This window comes from Anabrus simplex, chromosome X (assembly GCF_040414725.1).
Source record: "Anabrus simplex isolate iqAnaSimp1 chromosome X, ASM4041472v1, whole genome shotgun sequence".
Taxonomy (NCBI): Eukaryota; Metazoa; Arthropoda; class Insecta; order Orthoptera; family Tettigoniidae; genus Anabrus; species Anabrus simplex.
In genome coordinates this window covers 190,703,411-190,723,618 of record NC_090279.1, presented here as the reverse complement: position 1 = coordinate 190,723,618, position 20,208 = coordinate 190,703,411, and the positions used below count along the sequence as shown (strand labels likewise).

The following is a 20,208-nucleotide window of genomic DNA, read 5'->3' as shown; positions in this document are numbered from 1 at the left end:
AAGGCATATGACTCCATCGACAGACAAAGTATTGAATAGGTGGTTTTTTATTTAATTATCCTTGATATCTATGCCTATAGACAAACCCTTGGAAGAATCCTGAAGAACAGAGTATTAGATGGCACTACACATGAACTCATAATGGAAATTCTATCAGACACAAAGGCAAGGGTGAGATTCAGAGGAGTACTCTCTGAAGAATTTGATATCAACACTGGTGTCAAACAAGGAGATGGATTATCACCAATGTTGTTCAACATAGCTCTGGATGAAGTCATCAGGCAGTGGAGAATAATGAATGAGACAATGGGGATACCAAAGACGCATGTTGGGGACAAAAAGGACAATAGGGCCCAAGTAGATTGTCTAGCCTTTGCAGACGACATAGCTATAGTAAGTGAGACAGAAGACACAACTCAACAACTTAAGCAATATAGCTGGAAGGGTAGGACTGAGGATCGCCTACAACAAGACAAAGACATTGAATACCACTGAGGATTGGACTACACTGGAAGGCACTGTGCATAAGGTGGACAAATTCAAGTACCTAGGAGAATTTATAACAGGAAGGAATAGGAGCAATGAGGGAATAACAGAGAGGATAAAGATGCGATCAGCCTTCTGTATGACCAGAGATATATACAATAGAAAGAATATATCTACAGACGCAAAGATTAGACATTACAAGGCAACAGTGAGAAATGCTGTATTATATGCTGCTGAGACAATAGCACTAGGAAGAAATGGTGCAGAACAACTAGAGAAAGAGAGAAAAATATTGAGGAAAATACTAGGCCCTAAGAGGAGGCGAGAGGTGGATGAGGAGACCCGGGGAAGAACTATACCGGAACATGAGTACAATCTCAGAAGAAATCAGACTGAAAAGAGCAAGGTTTGCAGGACATGTAATCAGGATGAATATGGATAGAATGACGAAAAGAGTATGGGAAACAACAGCGAGGACACGAGGAAAGACAGGAACCAAGTGGGTAGTTGAACTCCCAAAAGATTGGTCGGAATTGGGGATCAAGGTGGAAGAAAAGGAAAATTGGAGAAGCAAGTACATACCGACTAACATGCCAGAGATCAAGGATAGGGATGGATACAGGAAACGGATTGAGAGTCACCAGTGGAGTAGACAAGAGAAGAGGATACTGAATATCTCGGAAGAAGAGCGGGAGAGAAGAGAAAGGATGAAGAGGTTCTAAGAGGAGAAGAAAATGCAGTCTATGAAGGAGCTGCCCGTGGTCCTACAGAGGCTGTAATGCAAGAAGACTAAGAATCTTGTCATAAGAGCAATCTAGTGTGTATGGTATTGTATGTTTCATTTCTTGCATTTAATACTGGCACACCCTTCACAGCTTTGCCTATGGTAATAATGCATGGAACTCTCATTACATAATGGTGCATGTGGGTAAACTGATGAAGTAGTTGACATCAGTGGCATTTTCTTAGGAACATAGATGTTAGCATATTTGATCCTTTTAGACTGCATACACAAAGTTGGAGAAAATAGTTTTCTGAAGAATGCAAATTCATTTGTTTAGTTCAACAAGACTGGTTTGTAAAAGTTTCAAACATTTATTAAAAACCACCATTCCAATACTCTACAATCCTTATATTTAGGATACAATTGTTACTTAGATGGTGAAGCAGTACACGTTTTGCTTAACTTAAGGCTGGTATTATAACAGAGGTTTAAACTGTTGGTTCAGTTTATCTGTTAATCACATATTATAAAAATCTTAAGTTTAAGTAGAGATTAATTTTACTGCCACTCATCTACCATTTAAACTGAAGTTTAAGAATACATAACCTTATAACATGGCAGAACGAATGGACCTCGAAGATATTTTTGAGGTGTTTGAAGAAATACTAACCGATGAAGAGGTGGTTCAAATCATTGAACGACCCCGGGCACCACGAGTTTTTCGAGCAAGGGTACGTCACTTTCATATATGGAATGAAATAGGGTTTTTAAATAGGTTTAGCCTTACAACACAGACTGTCATAACCCTATATCAGCAAATTGGTGCTAGAATAAAACATGAAACGAAAAGGTAAGAATGTAAAAATGACTTTTTGAACTGTTCGAATATCAAAAATGTAAATTTTAGAAAATAAAGTAACTTCCTTCTATTTCATAAATCATGCTGTAGAACCCCTCAGTCAGCTACTAATAGCATTGCGGTTTTATGCCTCCGGTAGTATGTTTATTACAATGAGAGATTTCAGAGACTATATAAATATTCCTGTACTAATTGCACAAGCATTTCTATTTTCTTACAAGTAATATTAGGACAACATTTAATGTTTTTATCCGCCATATTACCTACAAGAAGTAAACAAAACATTATCGACAGTCATCTTTTCTTGCAAGTCACTGCTAACTAGATCGTATGTTTCCTTCTTCACCTCAGTTTAACTTAGGCTGGCCATTATAAGACTCAACATCGGTTTAAACTAAAGTTACAGTTTAACACAATCTTCAGTTTAAACCTTCATTATAATGCATCTTCAGCCACATGTAATCCAAAGTTAGGCCAGGGCCTTGAACCAGGTTCCTCATTAAGATCTAATTACTTGCAATAGTACAAGGTAGAAAAGACAAAAAATCTGATCTGTGGAGTAAGCAGTGCTTAAATATAACTAAGTCAATTAATGAACATTCAACCGGGCGAGTTGGCCGTGCGCGTAGAGGCGCGCGGCTGTGAGCTTGCATCCGGGAGATAGTAGGTTCGAATCCCACTATCGGCAGCCCTGAAGATGGTTTTCCGTGGTTTCCCATTTTCACACCAGGCAAATGCTGGGGCTGTACCTTAATTAAGGCCACGGCCGCTTCCTTCCAACTCCTAGGCCTTTCCTATCCCATCGTCACCATAAGACCTATCTGTGTCGGTGCGACGTAAAGCCCCTAGCAAAAAAAAAAAAATGAACATTCATAATATATATACATAAAATAAAATATTAGTATAACATCTAAATAGTACAAGTTGATAATATGTAGAGTAATCAAAGTTTTAGAAGTTGTAACATTACAACTGGTTTGTAGAAAATTTATTAGTAGCCTATTAGAGTCAGGTACTTGGAAATCACAGTAGTTTTGTTGGATATCAAGTAGTTGATAAGAGTTAAAAAGCACTTCAAAAGCATCAAAGTATGGAAGTGTTCCAATTTCCATGTAGTAGACATTAGTCATAAGCTATCTTAAGTAGATTCAACATAATGGGAGTTCAACTAAGCCTTAGATGTGAAACTGCAATGCGTGTTGAAGGCTGGAATGTAAAGGAAAATAAGTGTAAGTTACTGAAACATAGGGAATATTCTAATGAGCAGAACTTAACCCTTATGTTGAAGAGATGTGATTGGCCTAGTTAGCTGCTTGAGAAGGTCTGGCAGTCATTCTACTACTTTTTGTGTTGTAGGAGTGTGTCTGTAAAGGCAGAGTGAGTCAGGAGAATGGGGGGGGGGGAGGCTGAACCTTGAGAACATTAGAGGTAGACAGAGGGGAAGAAGCAGGAGTAGGTGACAGGGGAGCAGCTACTGTTGTGGTAGGGAAGTTTTTTTTACAGGTTTATATTTGAATATTTTCAGAAAATTATTGGTATTTATATTACAAGTAGTGAGTAAATTAGGGATTTGTTTGATTAACAGACTTTTTCCAAAACATCGTTTAAATTACTATCGGTATTATAATGCTGATCCAAAAAAATGTAGGAGATTCCAAACTCTCATCAACCTACTTTTGTTAACACATGAGGGATACTGGGCACAACTTCACCACGATTGAACAGTATCTTCAAATTTCAGTGGTACGCAGGGGATATAGCTCAGGGCTCGAAAAAGACTGCAACAGCACTCCATGAATTCTTGCAGACCCGTTCCATTTTGTGAGAATTGCAGTGGACCATTCCAGTTCATTTTAATATTTCTAATAAATTAGGTGTTTCATTATCACTTTCCATCAGCCTAAGCATAGATTATTTTTTAGATTTGCATTGAGAAATAAGACCATTTTTTATGCTGAGCTAGTACCACAAGGAGGTGGGATACATTAACAAGGATGGAAAACTTCCAACATTTCTATGTTAACATATTCAACAGGGCAATCAAATAACACTACCTGTCCTTTTGAGAAATAGAAGCCACAGCTTAAAACAAACTTAAAAGGGGATTGGTGAAGACTACAAGTATGATGCTCACAACAGAGTACAAACCTCCAGTGATCCATCTTTTAATAATGGTGTAATTCTCATCTAACAAGGATATATTTCAAGGTTAATCTTGTAATTCACTAATCTTCATATGAATATACTTTCATAAGTAACACTAGCAGTGTTAAAATAAACTGGAATTTTTAGCCAAATCTTTCAATTTAATTGGCACATTTCTATGAAATGGACATCAACTTCATGTGATTATTGTCTAGTGTATTATAAACCCATTTTAAATGTTACTTCCCATTTACTTTTTATATAGTAACAGTAGTTTATTGTGTAATAACATTTTAATGAAAAAATAATTGTAAAATAAGGTTTATTATAATGACAATCTTGAGATAATTGTACAAAATTGCTGAGGATGCTCAACACAACAAACAAAACATGTCCCATTTAATGGTTATCGTGTAGTAAATGTCCTTTTAGAGATGCTTGTTTAAAGGGGCCTAACATCTAGGTCGTCCGCCCCTAATGGTATGAAATGAAATGACAAATTAAAAAGCCCAAAATCCTCCACTGACCAGAATTCAAAACGTGAGGACGAAGAAGGAATGGACGGATATGAATTTAAGACGATCAGTGGAACCGAAGCACATTGCCCCACATGCATTGAAGCTGGCGTAAAACAATAGTATTACCAACCAAGGGATTGCTTCTCTAGCACGATACTGAATCTATGATACGTAGTCGAAAGGGGTCCAAAATCCAAGTCATCAGCCCCTCATAATGGTACTTATCGCTAGAAAAGTAGACCATGGTATTTGTCATGTTGCAGCACTGATCAAAAGAAGCATAGACTCGAGGTATTCCACACATTATGGTACTACTTACAGGTAATGAAATTCGCACATGTATTACAGACCTACAGTGTTTCGCACATTGCAGCGCCATTTACGGGCAACGCAAACCTTCCTTTTGGAGAAACATTTTTATGTATTGAATAAAGTGGATATAAAAAAAATTTGTAACTATTAGTAGTAAGTTCAATATAGGCAAAAACATTAAATTGGTCTTATGCAAAAATTAAAAGGACTAGCAGCAACTGCTTCATTACAAAGTTGCTTATTGGATATTGCACTCCGAGTTTCTTAACACTTAGAGTGGCTTCAAGACTTGACACACTTGAGACAAAAATAAAACTATATTAAAAAATGAAGGTGAATAGGATCAGGTACAGAGAACAAAGAATTATCTACAATCTACATAAAAATCTCTCTGCAGTGATAAGAATTGAGGGCTTTGAAAAAGAAGCAGCTATCCAGAAACGAGTGAGGCAAGGCTACAGTTTATCCCCCCCTCTTTCATTGTTGATATAGAACAGGCACTAAAGGAAATCAAAATCCTGAGATTTCCCAATGTCGATATTTTATCTGAGACTGCAGAAAATCTGGGGAAATTGCTGAATGGTATGGGCAGTCTTGGATAAGGAATACAAGATTAAAGTAAGTCACAACAAAAGCAACAGAGTGCAGGTGAACAAAATCAGGTGAAGTAGGTAGTATTAGATTAGGAAATTAAGTTGTAAAAGAAGTAGATCAATATTGTTATTTGGGGAGCAAAACAACTATGGTAGGACATAAAATGCAGGTTAGCACAAGCAAGGAAGGCCTATCTTAAGAAAAATTTGCTCACTTCAAACATTGATATAGGAATTAGAAAAAAGTAATTGAAGACTTTCATTTGGGCATGGCACTGTATGGAAGTGAAACATGGACAATAACTACCTCAGAAAGAAAGAAAGAAAGAATAGAAGCTATTGAAATGTGGTGTTACAGAAGAATGCTGAAGGTGATAAGGGTAGATCAAATCAGAGATACTGAATCAAATTACTAAGAGAATGTTGTGGCTATATTTGACACGAAGAGAATGATAGCACATTCTAAGACACCCAGGACTTGTTCAGTTGGTTTTTGAGGGAACTGTAGGGGTAGACCAAGGTATAACAGCAGATTAGAGAAGATGTAGGACACAGCAGTTATGTAGAAATAAAAAGGTTAGCATGGGATAGGGTAGCATGGAGGGCTGCATCAAAGCAGTCTATGGACTTATGACTAACATAGAATGAGACTTGCTGATGTTGGAGACTATGTTCATACAGCAGGTGAAAGGGGCCTACAAAACTTGCTGCAGACAGACTAGACCATGTACTAGAGGAATATAATCCTACTACCTACTCATCTGTGAATGTCGTTAACAAGGGCTTTCACAACCACCACAGAAGTTATAGTTGGACAGAAACTTCCACCTACACACCGTCAGATAATTTCTTAGCTGGTGGCTGTGAGAATTAACAGTTTGCACATAGTAGTTAGCTTATGGTTAACATTTTTTCCCCCCAACTCCACAAGTCCCCTAATACCAACATTACTAAAGCCGGAATTACACCTACCGAGTCACTTGCTTTGTTACTTGGCCAAGTAACTTATCGAGGATGAGTCAGTGCATTGAAATGTTTCAAGGGTACGGTAATATGGTTCTGCAAAGAAGGAAAATGAGAAAATTAAAGAGTTTTAAAACACTATTTCAAGCTGATCATACTTGCCAATAAGAGGAAATCAAAGATGAAATTAGCAAGAATAGAAAACTACTATGGACAAGATCCTACTTAAGATATAATGGAGGAAATGAAACCTATTAAGGAAATTTGAAACTAAAATCTCAAAGAATATAGAAAAAGAAGCAGCAATCCAGAAAGGAGTGAGGCAAGGCTGCAGTTTGTAGCCCCCCTCCCTCCTTTTGAATGTTTACATAGAACAGGTAGTAAACTAAATCAAGGAGAAATTTGGAAAGGGAATCACAATCCAAGGAGAGGAAATCAAAACCTTGAGATCTGCCGATATTATTTTATCTGACACTGCAGAAGATCGAGAAGTTGCTGAATGATATGGATGAAGTTTTGGGTAAGGAGTAGGTACAAGATGAAAATAAATAAGTCCAAAACAAAAGTAATGGAGTGCAGTCGAACTAAGGCAGGTGATGCAGGAAATATTAGATTAGGAAATGAAGCCTTAAAGGAAGTAGATGCATATTGTTACTTGGGTAGTAAAATAACTAACGATGGCAGAAGTAAGGACATAAAATGCAGACTAGCACAAGCAAGGAAGAGCTTTAAGAAAAGAAAGCTTCTCACTTCAAACACTGACATCGGAATTAGAAAGATGTTTTTGAAGACTTGTGTGGAGCGTGGCATTGTATGGAAGTGAAACATGGACGATAACTAGCTCAGAAAGAAAGAGAATAGAAGCTTTGGAAATGTGGTGTTACAGAAGAATGCTGAAAGCGAGATAGATCAAATCACGAATGAAGAGATACTGAATCGAATTGGTGAGAGGAGATCGATTTGACGAGGAGATGAGACAGAATGATAGGACATCTTAAGACACCCGGGACTTGTTCAGTTTGTTTTTGAAGGAAGTGTAGGTGGTAAGAATGGTAGGGGTAGTCCAAGGTATGAATATGGCAAGCAGATTAGAGCAGATGTAGGATGCAATAGTTACATAGAAATGAAAAGGTTGGCACATGATAGGGTGTCATGGAAAGCTGCATCAAACCAGTCTATGGCCTGATGACTCAAACAATGAGATGCATGTTACACAAGTCATTTTTGCTTGAAACTATAACTTATAAAATTGAAAATGCAGACCAGTTTATTTTATTTTTTACATCTGGTACATCAAAGTCTAGTGAATTCATAACATCAAACAAGTTTCTGTCTTTGTACACACCAGATTTTTAAGTCTCAAGCATTTGTGTGTTTTGTATCTTGAATGAATTGACATCTACTTGCTTCTCCATTTAGCCACTGATATTTAATAAATCGAATCAAAAAGCTCCAGTCAACACAAGAACACTGCTACACAACTGACCTTGGCTGATTACACTGGCCGAGTGAAGCACCGAGGTGAGTAGGCATGTGGTGGGGGCAATTATTTGGCCAAGCGGTTAGGGTAAGTTTCTATCCACTCTCGCCCTAATCACTTGCTTGTTACTAGACCGATTACTGACTGTACTTATCACATTAGCCGAGCACTCTGCCGAATGCACTGTCTCGGCTCAGTACTCTGCAAGTGTAACTACAGCTTCGCAGCAACTGTGAAAGGGATCAGAAAGTGGCATTTTGAAGAAAATTGACATGAATAGCTGCGGACTCTCACAGTTCTGGAGAAGATTAAATTCAACCTCCCTTATTTTCATCACGTCCAAGGAGGGCAAAATGAACTTCGTACATTTCTGAACTGAATGTCGCTGACATTTGCAGAAAGAATGACAGGCCTATTCTGCTCCGTAGGTGTAAGGGACGTAAATAATTTTATTTTACCAATCCAAGTCCGAAATCGCTACAATATATTTACAACTAGCAAATGTGCCCGTGCTTCGCTGCGTTTTTTACATCATATACGGATTTTTAATAAATTAGTTTACATGCTGTAATTGAGATTTAATTAAATTTATTAAAGTGCAGACCTCTACTTCGAGATTCGCTATTCCTACACGGTACATGATATTAACAAACGGTTTGCACTATTAGACACCCCTTTTATCCTTCTACACGTTTGGTTCTAAAACTCTCTCGTATCTCCCATATTTATGGGTTCAGTTGAGCTTGAAACTTTGAATAGGGTCAGATTTGAGTACATTTTTAATGCTTTTCATTATTTTATTTTTTTTGCACACTTATGTATAAGCTAGAATTATGAAATTTGGTTCACATATGGCCTTTGATCATGCCAATGTGCGTACCAAACTTTATGACTATCTTTCCTATAAGTGTGTCTGACAATGAATATATGTGTAAAAATCGCCAAATTTACGAACAATCCAGAAAAACAGCCAAATCTAACGTGGAAGGGAGAGGGATATGAAAAAGTGTCATAGGACCAAAGTTGTTGATCACTCCAAATTGAACTGAGATTGTGCCATCAGTTTTGTAATAGGACTTACCGTTTAGCCAACAAATAGTTCAAAAAGGAACGTCTGCACAGTCATTAAAATTGCCTCTATATTTAGATGTTTTTGGGGGGTTAAAACTGAAAAATGTTAACATCTTGGAATTTTTCAATTGGTTATAGGCTAAAAGCTATAATTTTGCCAAATTTCAATTTTGTAGCTCATCTGGCAGATTGTGCCACCATCTTGATTTGAGGGAAGGGGGATAAAAATTGGGAAATTCATGAATTTTAAGCCCACCAAACCTATAGGTTGTTGCTGTGGATATATTATACAACTACGATCTTATGCTGAGCCCAAAATTTCACGCCCTCCCCAGTGTGCCCCCTTTGCAAAATTTTCAGAATTTTTGGATTTTCTAGGGATGCTGGGGTCATTAGCTTCTCCAGTACCAAATTTCTGAGTACATCATTAATTCACATCTATTTTCATTTTTATACCTACATATATATATATATATGCAACTTGTCTCTTAACATCTGGAGGTGTTACTCCCATAAAGGGGAAAATCTTATTAACAGGATCTAGTTGTAAGCAGCCTGTAACAATGAGACCTGTCCCTTGGAGGGCAACATCCAGTTGGTTTGTATGAGCGGAATTCCTCCAGACTGGAGCAGAATACTCTGCAGCAGAGAAACACAGGCCAAGGGCAGAGTACGGAGGACAGTTTGTGCTCCCCATGTGTGTGTGAGTTTGCGAATGAGATTATTCCTGCTGCATACCTTCTGTTTGGTGTCTATACAGTGCTGTTTATAAGTTAGGGCATGGTCCAACTTCACCCCTAGATATTTGGGTTGATCATAATGGTTTAATTTGTGTCCTTTCCAGGTCATATTAAACTCTTTTTGGCTTTATTGCACAGATGGATTGCACATACCAGAGTTTTCTCCAAATTGGGTTTCAGGTAATTTTTGTCAGACAGCTAGTTCTGCAACAACAGGTGTCAGTTTTAATTCTACTTCAAACGTCACTCCTTGAGCAGCGACAACTGTGTCGTCCGTAGATGAAAGCCCTAGTTCCAGTGTTAAGTGTCTGATCATTGGTATAAATGTTATATGATATTGAAGCCAACACTTCCTTGGGGGGGGGGGGGGGGGGGGAGGCCATTCTTTTGATATCTCCATTGGCTTTTCTTGTCCTTCAGAGTGACCAAAAAAAAAAAAGTGTTCTGGAGCAGGCATTGAATAAACTTAGTCAATAGTCTGGTTGTTGAAGCTCATATCTGTCTCGTGTTTATAATATGCATCAGTGTTGCCAACACTGGCTGACAAAATGTAGCTAAATTGATCACCAAAATGGCCAAATATAGCTAAATATATGAAAGAGCTTGCAAAGACGATATGTGGGTGTAAACCATAGGGCAGATAGGTTCACATGCACACAAAAAAAAAAAAAATTAAGAGTAACAGCTGAGGGAGAAAGAAAAACACAAACTTACAATTCGTTTTGAAATTATACCTACCCCATGTGGGTGGGGGTGGTAGAACATCCAATGCCTGTCTTAAGAGGCTACTAAAAGTGGCTCCAGGGACTCAACTTGAGAGCATGTTGGCGACCATGGGGCCCTGAGCTGAGTCCTGGCATTGCTTCCCCTTATGTGAGGCTCCTCACATTCATCTATCCTTTCTGACCTCCCTTGGTCAACACTTGTTCTTATCCAACCCAGACATTATTAGATTGTGAGGCCTAGGGAGTCATTTTCATGCCCTTCATGGCTCCTTCTTCAAGTTTGAATAAATGACAACAGGAATATAACATAAAAATTGAACACATGGTTCACGAGAGCAAACGGAGGCATTGTGCAAATACAAGAAAGTCCTTTTCATTTTGTGGAAAATACACAAGGTCTATCCCCCTTAGTTGATTATAAGGTAATATAAGGCTATATAAAAGCCAATAAATGTAAAATACATTTTTGAATTTCTACTGTAAATTGTTGAAAATAATCAGAGCTAAACTGTTATAAGAGTGAATGTTTAATTAGAATATTCTTAGTGCTCGCACTTGAATCACCTCCATCCGCTGGGTAAAGCGGCCGTCAAATGTTCTTGAGTCACGTAGGGGTTAAGAAATCAAAGAAGTTCCCACACGACTTCATAGATAACCAACATTTTCCCGTAAGTCTTAGTACAAGCTTATGCACTTGATTCTCTGTTTTCTACAATGTTAACCTGAGTGAACAGTGAATTTCTATATTTGAATGAGGCAAAGTTGGAGCCAAAAGAGCAATCTAAACAGATTCTAAATAGGGATTTTCTACTACCACATCTTTATACTGATTAAATTCTTATCAGAATTCAGCCTCAAAAGGACCTATATACTGTTTATAAACTTTATCATAATAGTTATTTGATTTGATCCTGTACTGACTTGTCTAAATCTTAAGAAACTAAAATAGTTTCTGTTGGGTCCACCTTGTCAATACACATTTAATGATTGAAAATTAGTCATCCATATGTGTATCAGGAATATTATGCACTCCCTTGAAGTAAAATCAAAGAATAAAAACAATGTAACACTATATTTTGTTTAGCCCACAATTTAAAGAATTATATCCTAGCTCACCATATCAATGAATAAATAATATGATAATTATCGTTACATATAATTTAGATGATGAATGAGAATACCTATACCTAAATTAAGATATTAAAGTATCTTTTTCGTCAAATGATCAAACGCTAGTTTACACAATGGGTACTGTACTATTTTCATTTAAACTAATTTTTTTTTTAACAAGATAAATTTCTAAACTTTCTAAAACATTCATGAATTTTCCAATTTTGGCCAAATGTATTAATTACATGTTGTTAGAAATGTCCGTAAATTTATCATTCTTTTCAACCATATGCTCTCCCACTGCCAAATACCGTATGTTTGTTTGCATTAACATGTTCTTTGCATCTTATAGCCAGACTTCTTCCAGACTGTCCTCTGTATCTCTGCCTACACGTTAGGCATGTCAATTTGTAAGTTCCTCTCTTATTAAATATACAGTACATTTATTCTCAGTTTTATGTGAACTGAAAATTATCTTAGTATTATCACCTTTTTAAGCCTCCGTGGCTCAGATGGCAGCGCGTCGGCCTCTCACCGCTGGATACAGTGGTTCAAATCCCGGTCATTCCATGTGAGATTTGTGCTGGACAAAGCGGAGGCGGGACAGGTTTTTCTCTGGGTACTCCCATTTTCCCCGTCATCTTTCATTCCAGCAACACACACCATTCTCATTTCATAGCATCTATAAGTCATTAATAAATCACTTTGGGAGTGGCAACCCCATCGTAATAATAGCCTATATCTGCTTCATTCATTCCATCCCTGACCCGGTCAACTGGAAGGCAGGTTGTAGGTTTTCATTTCATTATCAGTTTTGTATGCGACAATTATGTTCCTTTCTCTGAAAATTTTAGCCAGTTTATAAAGAATAAGGAAAATAATTGGAGGCAAGTTAATAAAATACAAAATCGGCCGTGTTAAACTTCGAATCCTTTAAAAAACTTATTCCTCCATCGATTTTCATTTTTAATAACACTCGTTTCTAATCTCAAAGCTAAATCTGATACAACGTTGTAAAGCATCACGCTCAGAAGCAGTATTTCTTAAAGGATTCGAAGTTTAATGAGGCCGATTTTGTATTTTATTAACTTACCTCCCAATTATTTTGCTTATTCTTTATATAATTACAGTATATCACAAAATGCCCAAACTAGAAATATCAAAACCCTGTTGCATCATTGAAAACCACAACAAAAATATAAGTAAACCTGGCTAGAAATGACCAACAATAGCAAAAGACTAATTTTATATTAGGAAAAGAAATCAGCCAAAATCCCATCCGTGGCTTTTTCAAAAATTTGGTGGCCAACTTAATACTGTAAAAGGCCAGATCTAGCCACATAGTAGCTAAATTGGCAACCCTGTATACAATGTGAAGAAATACATCCCTAATGACACTTCCAAATCATGTGAAGATTGTTAAGGTCAGAATACACATTGCTATACAATTCCTGTATAGGGTAATAAATAAGTTACAAGATTGTGAGCAACTGCAAAACGACCTCGTAATGTTGTGAGATGGACAGTAGGCAATGGTATGATAAAAGGGGTTAAAAGTCAGGTTGTGAGTTTCACAAATAGGAACAGTCCTTTCAGTTGTAATTACTGCGTTGATAGGGTGAAGTTCCTTTTGAGCATCATTGTAAGTACCTAGGTGTTAATATAATGAAAGATCTTCATTGGGGTAATCACATAAATGGGATTGTAAATAAAGGGTACAGATCTCTGCACATGGTCATGAGGGTATTTAGGAGTTGTAATAAGGATGTAAAGGAGAGGGCATAAGTCTCTGCTAAGAACCCAACTAGAGTATGATTCCAGTTTATGGCACCCTCACCAGGATTACTTGATTCAAGAACTGGAAAAATCCAAAGAAAACCAGCTTGGTTCTTTCTGGGTGATTTCCAACAAAATAGTAATGTTACAAAAATGTTGCAAGTTTGGGCTGGGAAGAATTGGGAGAAAGCAGACAAGCTACTTGACTAAGTATGTTCTGAGCTGTCAGTGGAGAGATCAGTCCAGCTCCATGGCTAAATGGTTAGCGTGGTGGCCTTTGGTCACAGGGGTCCCAGGTTCAATTCCCGGCAGGGTCAGGAATTTTAACCTTAATTGGTTAATTTTGCTGGCACGGGGGCTGGGTGTACGAGTCATTTCATCCTCATCACGATGCGCAAGTAACCTACAGGTGTCAAAAAGACCTACACTTGGCGAGCCGAACTTGTCCTCGGACACTCAGCACTAAAAGCCATATGCCATTTCATTTCAGTGGAGAGATGGCGTGGAATGACATCAGTAGATGAATAAGTTTGAGTGGTGTCTCTAAAAAGTAGGAAAGATCACAATATGAAGATGAAGCTGAAATTCAAGAGGACAAATTGGGGAAAATATTCATTTATAGGAAGGGGAGTTAGGGATTGGAATAACTTACCGAGGAAGATGTTCAGTAAATTCTCAATTTTTTTGCGATCATTTAAGAAAAGGCTCTGCCTGCTGCATCCAGAGCAAAGTGTAGCTTCCACTGAAGTCCCACTCTCACACATGGCTGTGATAATATGAAAGCTGCTGGGGTGTGAGTCGTGCTGAATAAATCCAGAGCACAACCAGTGCGTCTGAGTGTTATGAAAGGTGTTGCTCATAGGGTCAGTCATGCTACAGTAGCACTGCCTGACCCAGTGAGGAAAGCAATGGCAAACTACCTCACTCCTCGTCTTGCCTAGTACGCCTCATTTAGGTACTGCCATTGGTTTTTGTGGTTTTCCTATAACTGCATAGCCTTTGGTGGTGCTATTTAAGGATCCAACCAACCAGAAAAGGCTAGAAAAATAACAGATAGGGAATCTGCCACCTGGGCAATTGTCCTAAATGCAGATCAGTAGTGACTGATTGAAATTTTGATTGAGCGCACTTTAACAGAAGAGTCTGCATCAAACTTCTTATACCAGTTTTTCATCCCATGCTGTGGTCTTTCATAATTAAGTACCATCAAATGGGGTGAACTTGACAGATTTTACATTTCACATTTAAATATTTCTAGAACAAAAAATGATACGAACCTAGTTTCTTTCTTTTGAAATTTATATCTATGCCAATAACTGACAATATTCATGGTCTTTGCAAATGTCACGTTACAGATGAATAGGAAACTGTCGTAAGCATCCTGGTCAAGTTAACTCCACTGTTGGGTGAAGCTGACCGGCGGTTTGTTTTGCGTTAGATTTGGTTTTACAGTAATGTTATGTGAATGGTCTAAATCTATGATAAATATGAAGAACATGATATGAACTTAAAAACGAAGTTAATATGCTTAAACAACCAATAAGTGTAAAAGAATTTTCACACAAGTTTTCATAAATAAAGCCTCCTCTTCCACACTAAAAGCAGTGTGACCAGCCTGATTTTTACCATGGCGACTGAATTTGGTTCATGAGAGTTCCTTTAGGGATATTTTTTGTCGTTTAGGCCTACTTAGGACCATGGGGCTTGTATCTTCTTCATTTGCTGACTATGTGCCAGCTTTCCTCTGTCCACTTGGTTTCTTTATTTTACCTTCTAACACTTCTTTTGAACATTTTTAAAAATCTTCATTATTATACATTTTCACTGTAGAATTTTGTTCAAAAACACATGGCATTTTCACACTCTGAATAGTTATGACCTAAATTGCACAAAACAAAAATGTGGCACTGAAAGAAAATTACTGCAGGTGGCAACGTAACCAGTCAAACCGGCTTCCTGCTTTCTGCAGCAGATCCATTGTTGCGTTGAGAGATTACTTGTGAAATTAATAATTGTTAAATCAATCCTATTGTTAAAATGATATTATCTAGTGTTAAAATCTAATTTGTAAATATGTCCATTTAACATATACTGTACATGCATAGTTAAACATTTTCCAATTTTTCGGTCAACTTCACCCCAACAGACGTATTCACCCCATTTGACAGTACTTTTCCCTTCCTCTGTTATATAGCTTTGTCCAATAAACACTTCATTTGTAGGTGTGTCGGTGGGAAGGTACAGCATTTTACATTAACTGTTTGGAACTCTTCATGTATTTGTATAAAATTTGTTATGTAATATGTATTTTGAAGTTTTCATCTTTTGATGTAAATGTTGTGGGTACCCTGTGGTACATGTGCAGTTCTAGAAGCACATTTCCTGTTTCGTAAGACAATACTTTGAGAACTTGTGCAATTAACAGCGTCAGCAAGAAGGAAGAGCAATTTGATTGGCAGAATAATGATTTTAATTGGTTAACAAAGTACTAAGGTTTAACTCTGCATTGCTATTCGTTTCCTTGTGGTTACCCCATGTCCTGTTTCTCAAATGACACCAGTCCTCTGTGGGAGAGAGTCTTTCCTGACTAACAATCTTAGCGGCTAGATTTGGTCGCTCTGAGCTCAAGTCACATTAGGAGTTCAACCCTCCTAGAGGGTCACCTCTCTTGGTTTTATTTTTGGTTGGATCTTCACTTAAATTTTAATGTAAAACTTTTCTTTAATTATGCAGGAGTTCACCCTCTGATTTCATGTTAACCGCTAAAACTTTCACGTTCAACTCCAGGCATCTTTTCTGGAGGCAAACCTTTATTTGAAACCTTTTTTATTTATATTAACTTAAATTTATCCATCTAGTTTTGTCATCCTTCAATTACTGTATAATCAAATGTGTTTCATTCCAGATCTTGATTTGGTTTAGTTAATGATGTAACTTGTATTCTTTCGAAGTTTTGTTATGTAAAGTTATCTACTCTTTTGACAACTTTGTATGGGGACTAGCCCACTGCGACATGTTAATCAAGGTAGGACCCTTAAAGGTGTTTGCATGTACCAAGGCACATTATGTTTTTTAATATGTATACAACTTGGTTTAGCACACTGCATGTATTTTGTTTTTGAAAGTTATGTTGTACACAATTTTGTTTATTTCTCCCTAATGTTAGGCAAGTCTGTCCTTTGAGTTCTGAATAATATTTTTAATAAATATTGAGCTCTTAGGAAAATGACCTTGTTCTGTATGTTTTGGCCATGAAAAACCTACATTCCACTGCCTCGTAGGGCTCCTTCGACCGTCCACATCCTATTTTACCTGGTTTATTTTGATTTCGCGTGTTTAACGATTCTTAGTTTACTTTAGCCCTGGAGACAAGACTCTCACAAGCGCAGAACGACTGTCGTTTGTTTACATGCTCGCGGCCTTCTCAGGAACGATGTCAAGTGGTGCTCAGTGCTGCCAACCTCTCTACTTAGGAACTAATTAGTGAATGGTGCTTCAATAGTTGGTGATTATTCTTACACCATTGGTCTGGACTGGTTCTTGCTGTGCAGACTGTTAGGATAGGGCCTGGACAAGACCAGTGAAATAGGAACAAGTAAAGGGGGTCTGGGGCATAAGCCCCCAGGTTAGAAGCCACGAAGTGTCCTTAGGCCTCTAGTTTCGTGTGGAAACTAGATTGGTCTGGACTGGTCCTTGCTGTGCGAACGGTTTAAGATAGGACCTGGACAAGACCATTGGCCTGGACTGGTTCTTGCCATGCGGACAGTTAGGATAGAATTTGGACAAGACCTGCGATATAGGGACAAGCAAAGGGGCGCTTTTATTGTGCTGGGATTTGTAAGAGATTATGATTATCATAACTGATGGAAATGTGATCACGTGCCACTTTACGTTGGCGAATACGAATGCAAGTAGCTACTTCAGCAATGAAAATGGCATGTAATACTCTTCATTAGGTTATAAAAGTAAATATAGTTCTTGGGGCAGGATGGTGCGTTCTTGTACATTGCTACGAACACATTTCTTCTGAGATATTCCAAATAACATTTCATTAATTTTCCACTTACTACATAAGAAAAATCTGGTCTCCAGGGCCAGAGTTTTACCATTTAATGCTGTTGACCCGTAACAGGTAATAGTAGCAAGTGTTATTTGTACCTCTTTCTGAAGCAGAATATCCATTTTATTGGTAAATACAGACGAACCTCTATCTAGGAAACAAATCTATGATAATGTCAAATTTTGAGCCAATCACTTTTTGTAAACACAGTCTGGAGAGTTGTAACTGCAAGCGTTTGAAATGAAGTTCCTTACATTGGCTGTAGAGAAAACAAGGACAGAATTACTCATATGAAGAGACCTGCAGGTCTACCTAACCATGGAAGAAAGGCAGAGTGTTACAAGGCTGAAGTGGCCAGGACATGTAAAGCGGATGCAGGCGACTCAAACACCAAGGAAGTATTTTGAAAAGATCATTCCAGGACAAAGCCCAACTGGACACCCTAAAGAAAGGTGGTTAGATCAGACAAGAGAAGACCTAGAGAAGAGGAGAAACATGATATGCCCTAGAAAGAAGAGAAGCATACCAGGACTGTACTAAATGGAGGCACATCGCTCAACATCCTACCCAGCTCAATGGAAGGAATTCATGATGAGATGAAGAACTGATCTTTGACTTTCATTTGCTTCAAAGTAACTATTATAGATCTTATGACACCGTCTCCCTCCGAAGGTTGGCGATCCAATTGATTATGTTTACACGCGAAATGGCAGCATGGAAGATTTCTATCAAGTATGTCCATACCACCACCGCAAGTCTTTCAGCCAGGAATTTCTGTCTTCCCACAGATCTTTTCCCATCAATCTTCCCTTGAATGATCAGTCAGAGAAGTTTGTATCGTTCACCTCTCATGCTGTGCCTGAGGTAGCTGAGCTTACGCTCCTGAATGGTTATGAGAAGCTCTTCTTGTTCAAGATGTTGAGGACTTCATTTGTCTTTTCTACCCAAGATATTCGGAGTATTCTTCTGTATAAGTACATTTCAAAAGATTCAATATGCTTCTCCAATAAAGGGCTAAGCGTCCACCCTTCGAAACTATACAGAAGGACAGGAAAGACACTGTAGCATTCGAACTCTGAGCTGGAGGTTGAGTTCTCGGCTGGTGAATAAGGTCCTCATGGTATTGAACATATTTTTTGCTTGTCCAATCCTGGATAAGATTTTGCATTTTGAATCACAATGCTGGTTCACTAGAGTTCCAAGGTATTCGATAGAAGATACTTGTTGGACGATGTTGATGTAAAGCGAGGCCTGTTTTGGTGTTTGAGAATACAATAAGCTTGATCTTGTTAATATTCAAGGATAAACCGTAGGTTTCACTGGTCCTCACGATGTTTATAATGATTTGAAGATCACTAGGGTTGCTGGCTAACACAATGTCATCAGCAAATCAGATGTTAATGACAAAGCCATTGATCTTTATACCTAGATTAACATCTTCCATACCCTCTCTGAACACAGCTTCAGAGTAAATGTTGAAAAGGAATGGGGAGAGGACACATCCCTGGCAGACACCTCTTCGTATAACTATGTCCTCAATAGTAGTTCCTTCTATTTTGACCTCTGCTGTTTGATTCCAGTACAGATGGGAAAGATATGAAGATCAACATCTACACCAGTAGATTTTAAAATCTCAACAAGTTTTGCACGAGATTCGCAATCAAATGCTTTTCGGTAGTCGATGGAACAAGCGTGCACATCTACATACATATCTAGGCATCTCTGGGTCAAAACATTCAAGGAGAAAAGAGCCTCACGAGTACCCAGTTCATTCCTAAAGCAAAACTGAGCATGTCCAACTCGGTGTTCGCATTTCAGGTAGATTCGAGTGTGGATGATACGCACAAATACCTTTAGCACATGGGACATTAGGCTGATCATACGATAATCGTCACAATGTGATGCACTAGCACCTCGGCCAATGAAAGTACACTCAACTCTCCATTTAGCGTATCAGATTAAGCACACTGCAACTTAACAGTGATATCAGAAAGACTAAAAATGCACGAGCGTTAGGAGTTACAGTAATACAGAATTACAAAGGGTTACAAGTTGTAACAGTAGCAGGAGTGGTGTAACCTTGGAAGTATTTGTAGTTTGTGTGTCACCAGCCGCGAGCACCTGCTCTACTCCACACTGCCCCACTCGGTCACTTTTGTTCAGTGCAGTTCAGTTCACAAACAATGGCAACCAAATGGAAGGGTGTTTTGACTATTCAACAAAGTTGGATGTTTACAAAATATAGAAAGAGGTTCTACTGCTAATATAACTGATTCTACTGTGCGGGAAACTTCACGCAACAAAAACTTTTTATCATTTGCTTGTTCATCCGATGCAAACTGTGGTATGGCAAACTGAAAAACTATGGAAAAATCTACGTTTGAGGAACTTGACCAATGCCTGTTGGAGTGGTTTTCACAGCGAGCTAAAGGGACGCCAATATCAGGACCGATCTGTATGACTAAAGCAAAGTTTTTCCTTCAAAGCTCTTGGGATGGAGGGCGAGTTTGATGCATCATCCGGATGGTTTACACGCTTTAAACAGTGACATGGCATCCGTGATGTCAGTGTAAAAGGCAAGTTGTTAAGCGGAAATACAGAAAGTGATTAACAGTTAAATTTGGATTTTGAAAAATTTGTTCTGGA

At 38.1% G+C, this 20,208-nt stretch overlaps 1 long non-coding RNA gene across 1 annotated transcript in view; it reads right to left on the bottom strand.

Moving 5' to 3' along the window:
• Positions 1-20,208, bottom strand: part of LOC137503050 (uncharacterized) — a 34,924-nt gene that overhangs the window by 3,373 nt on the left and 11,343 nt on the right. The window lies entirely within an intron of this gene.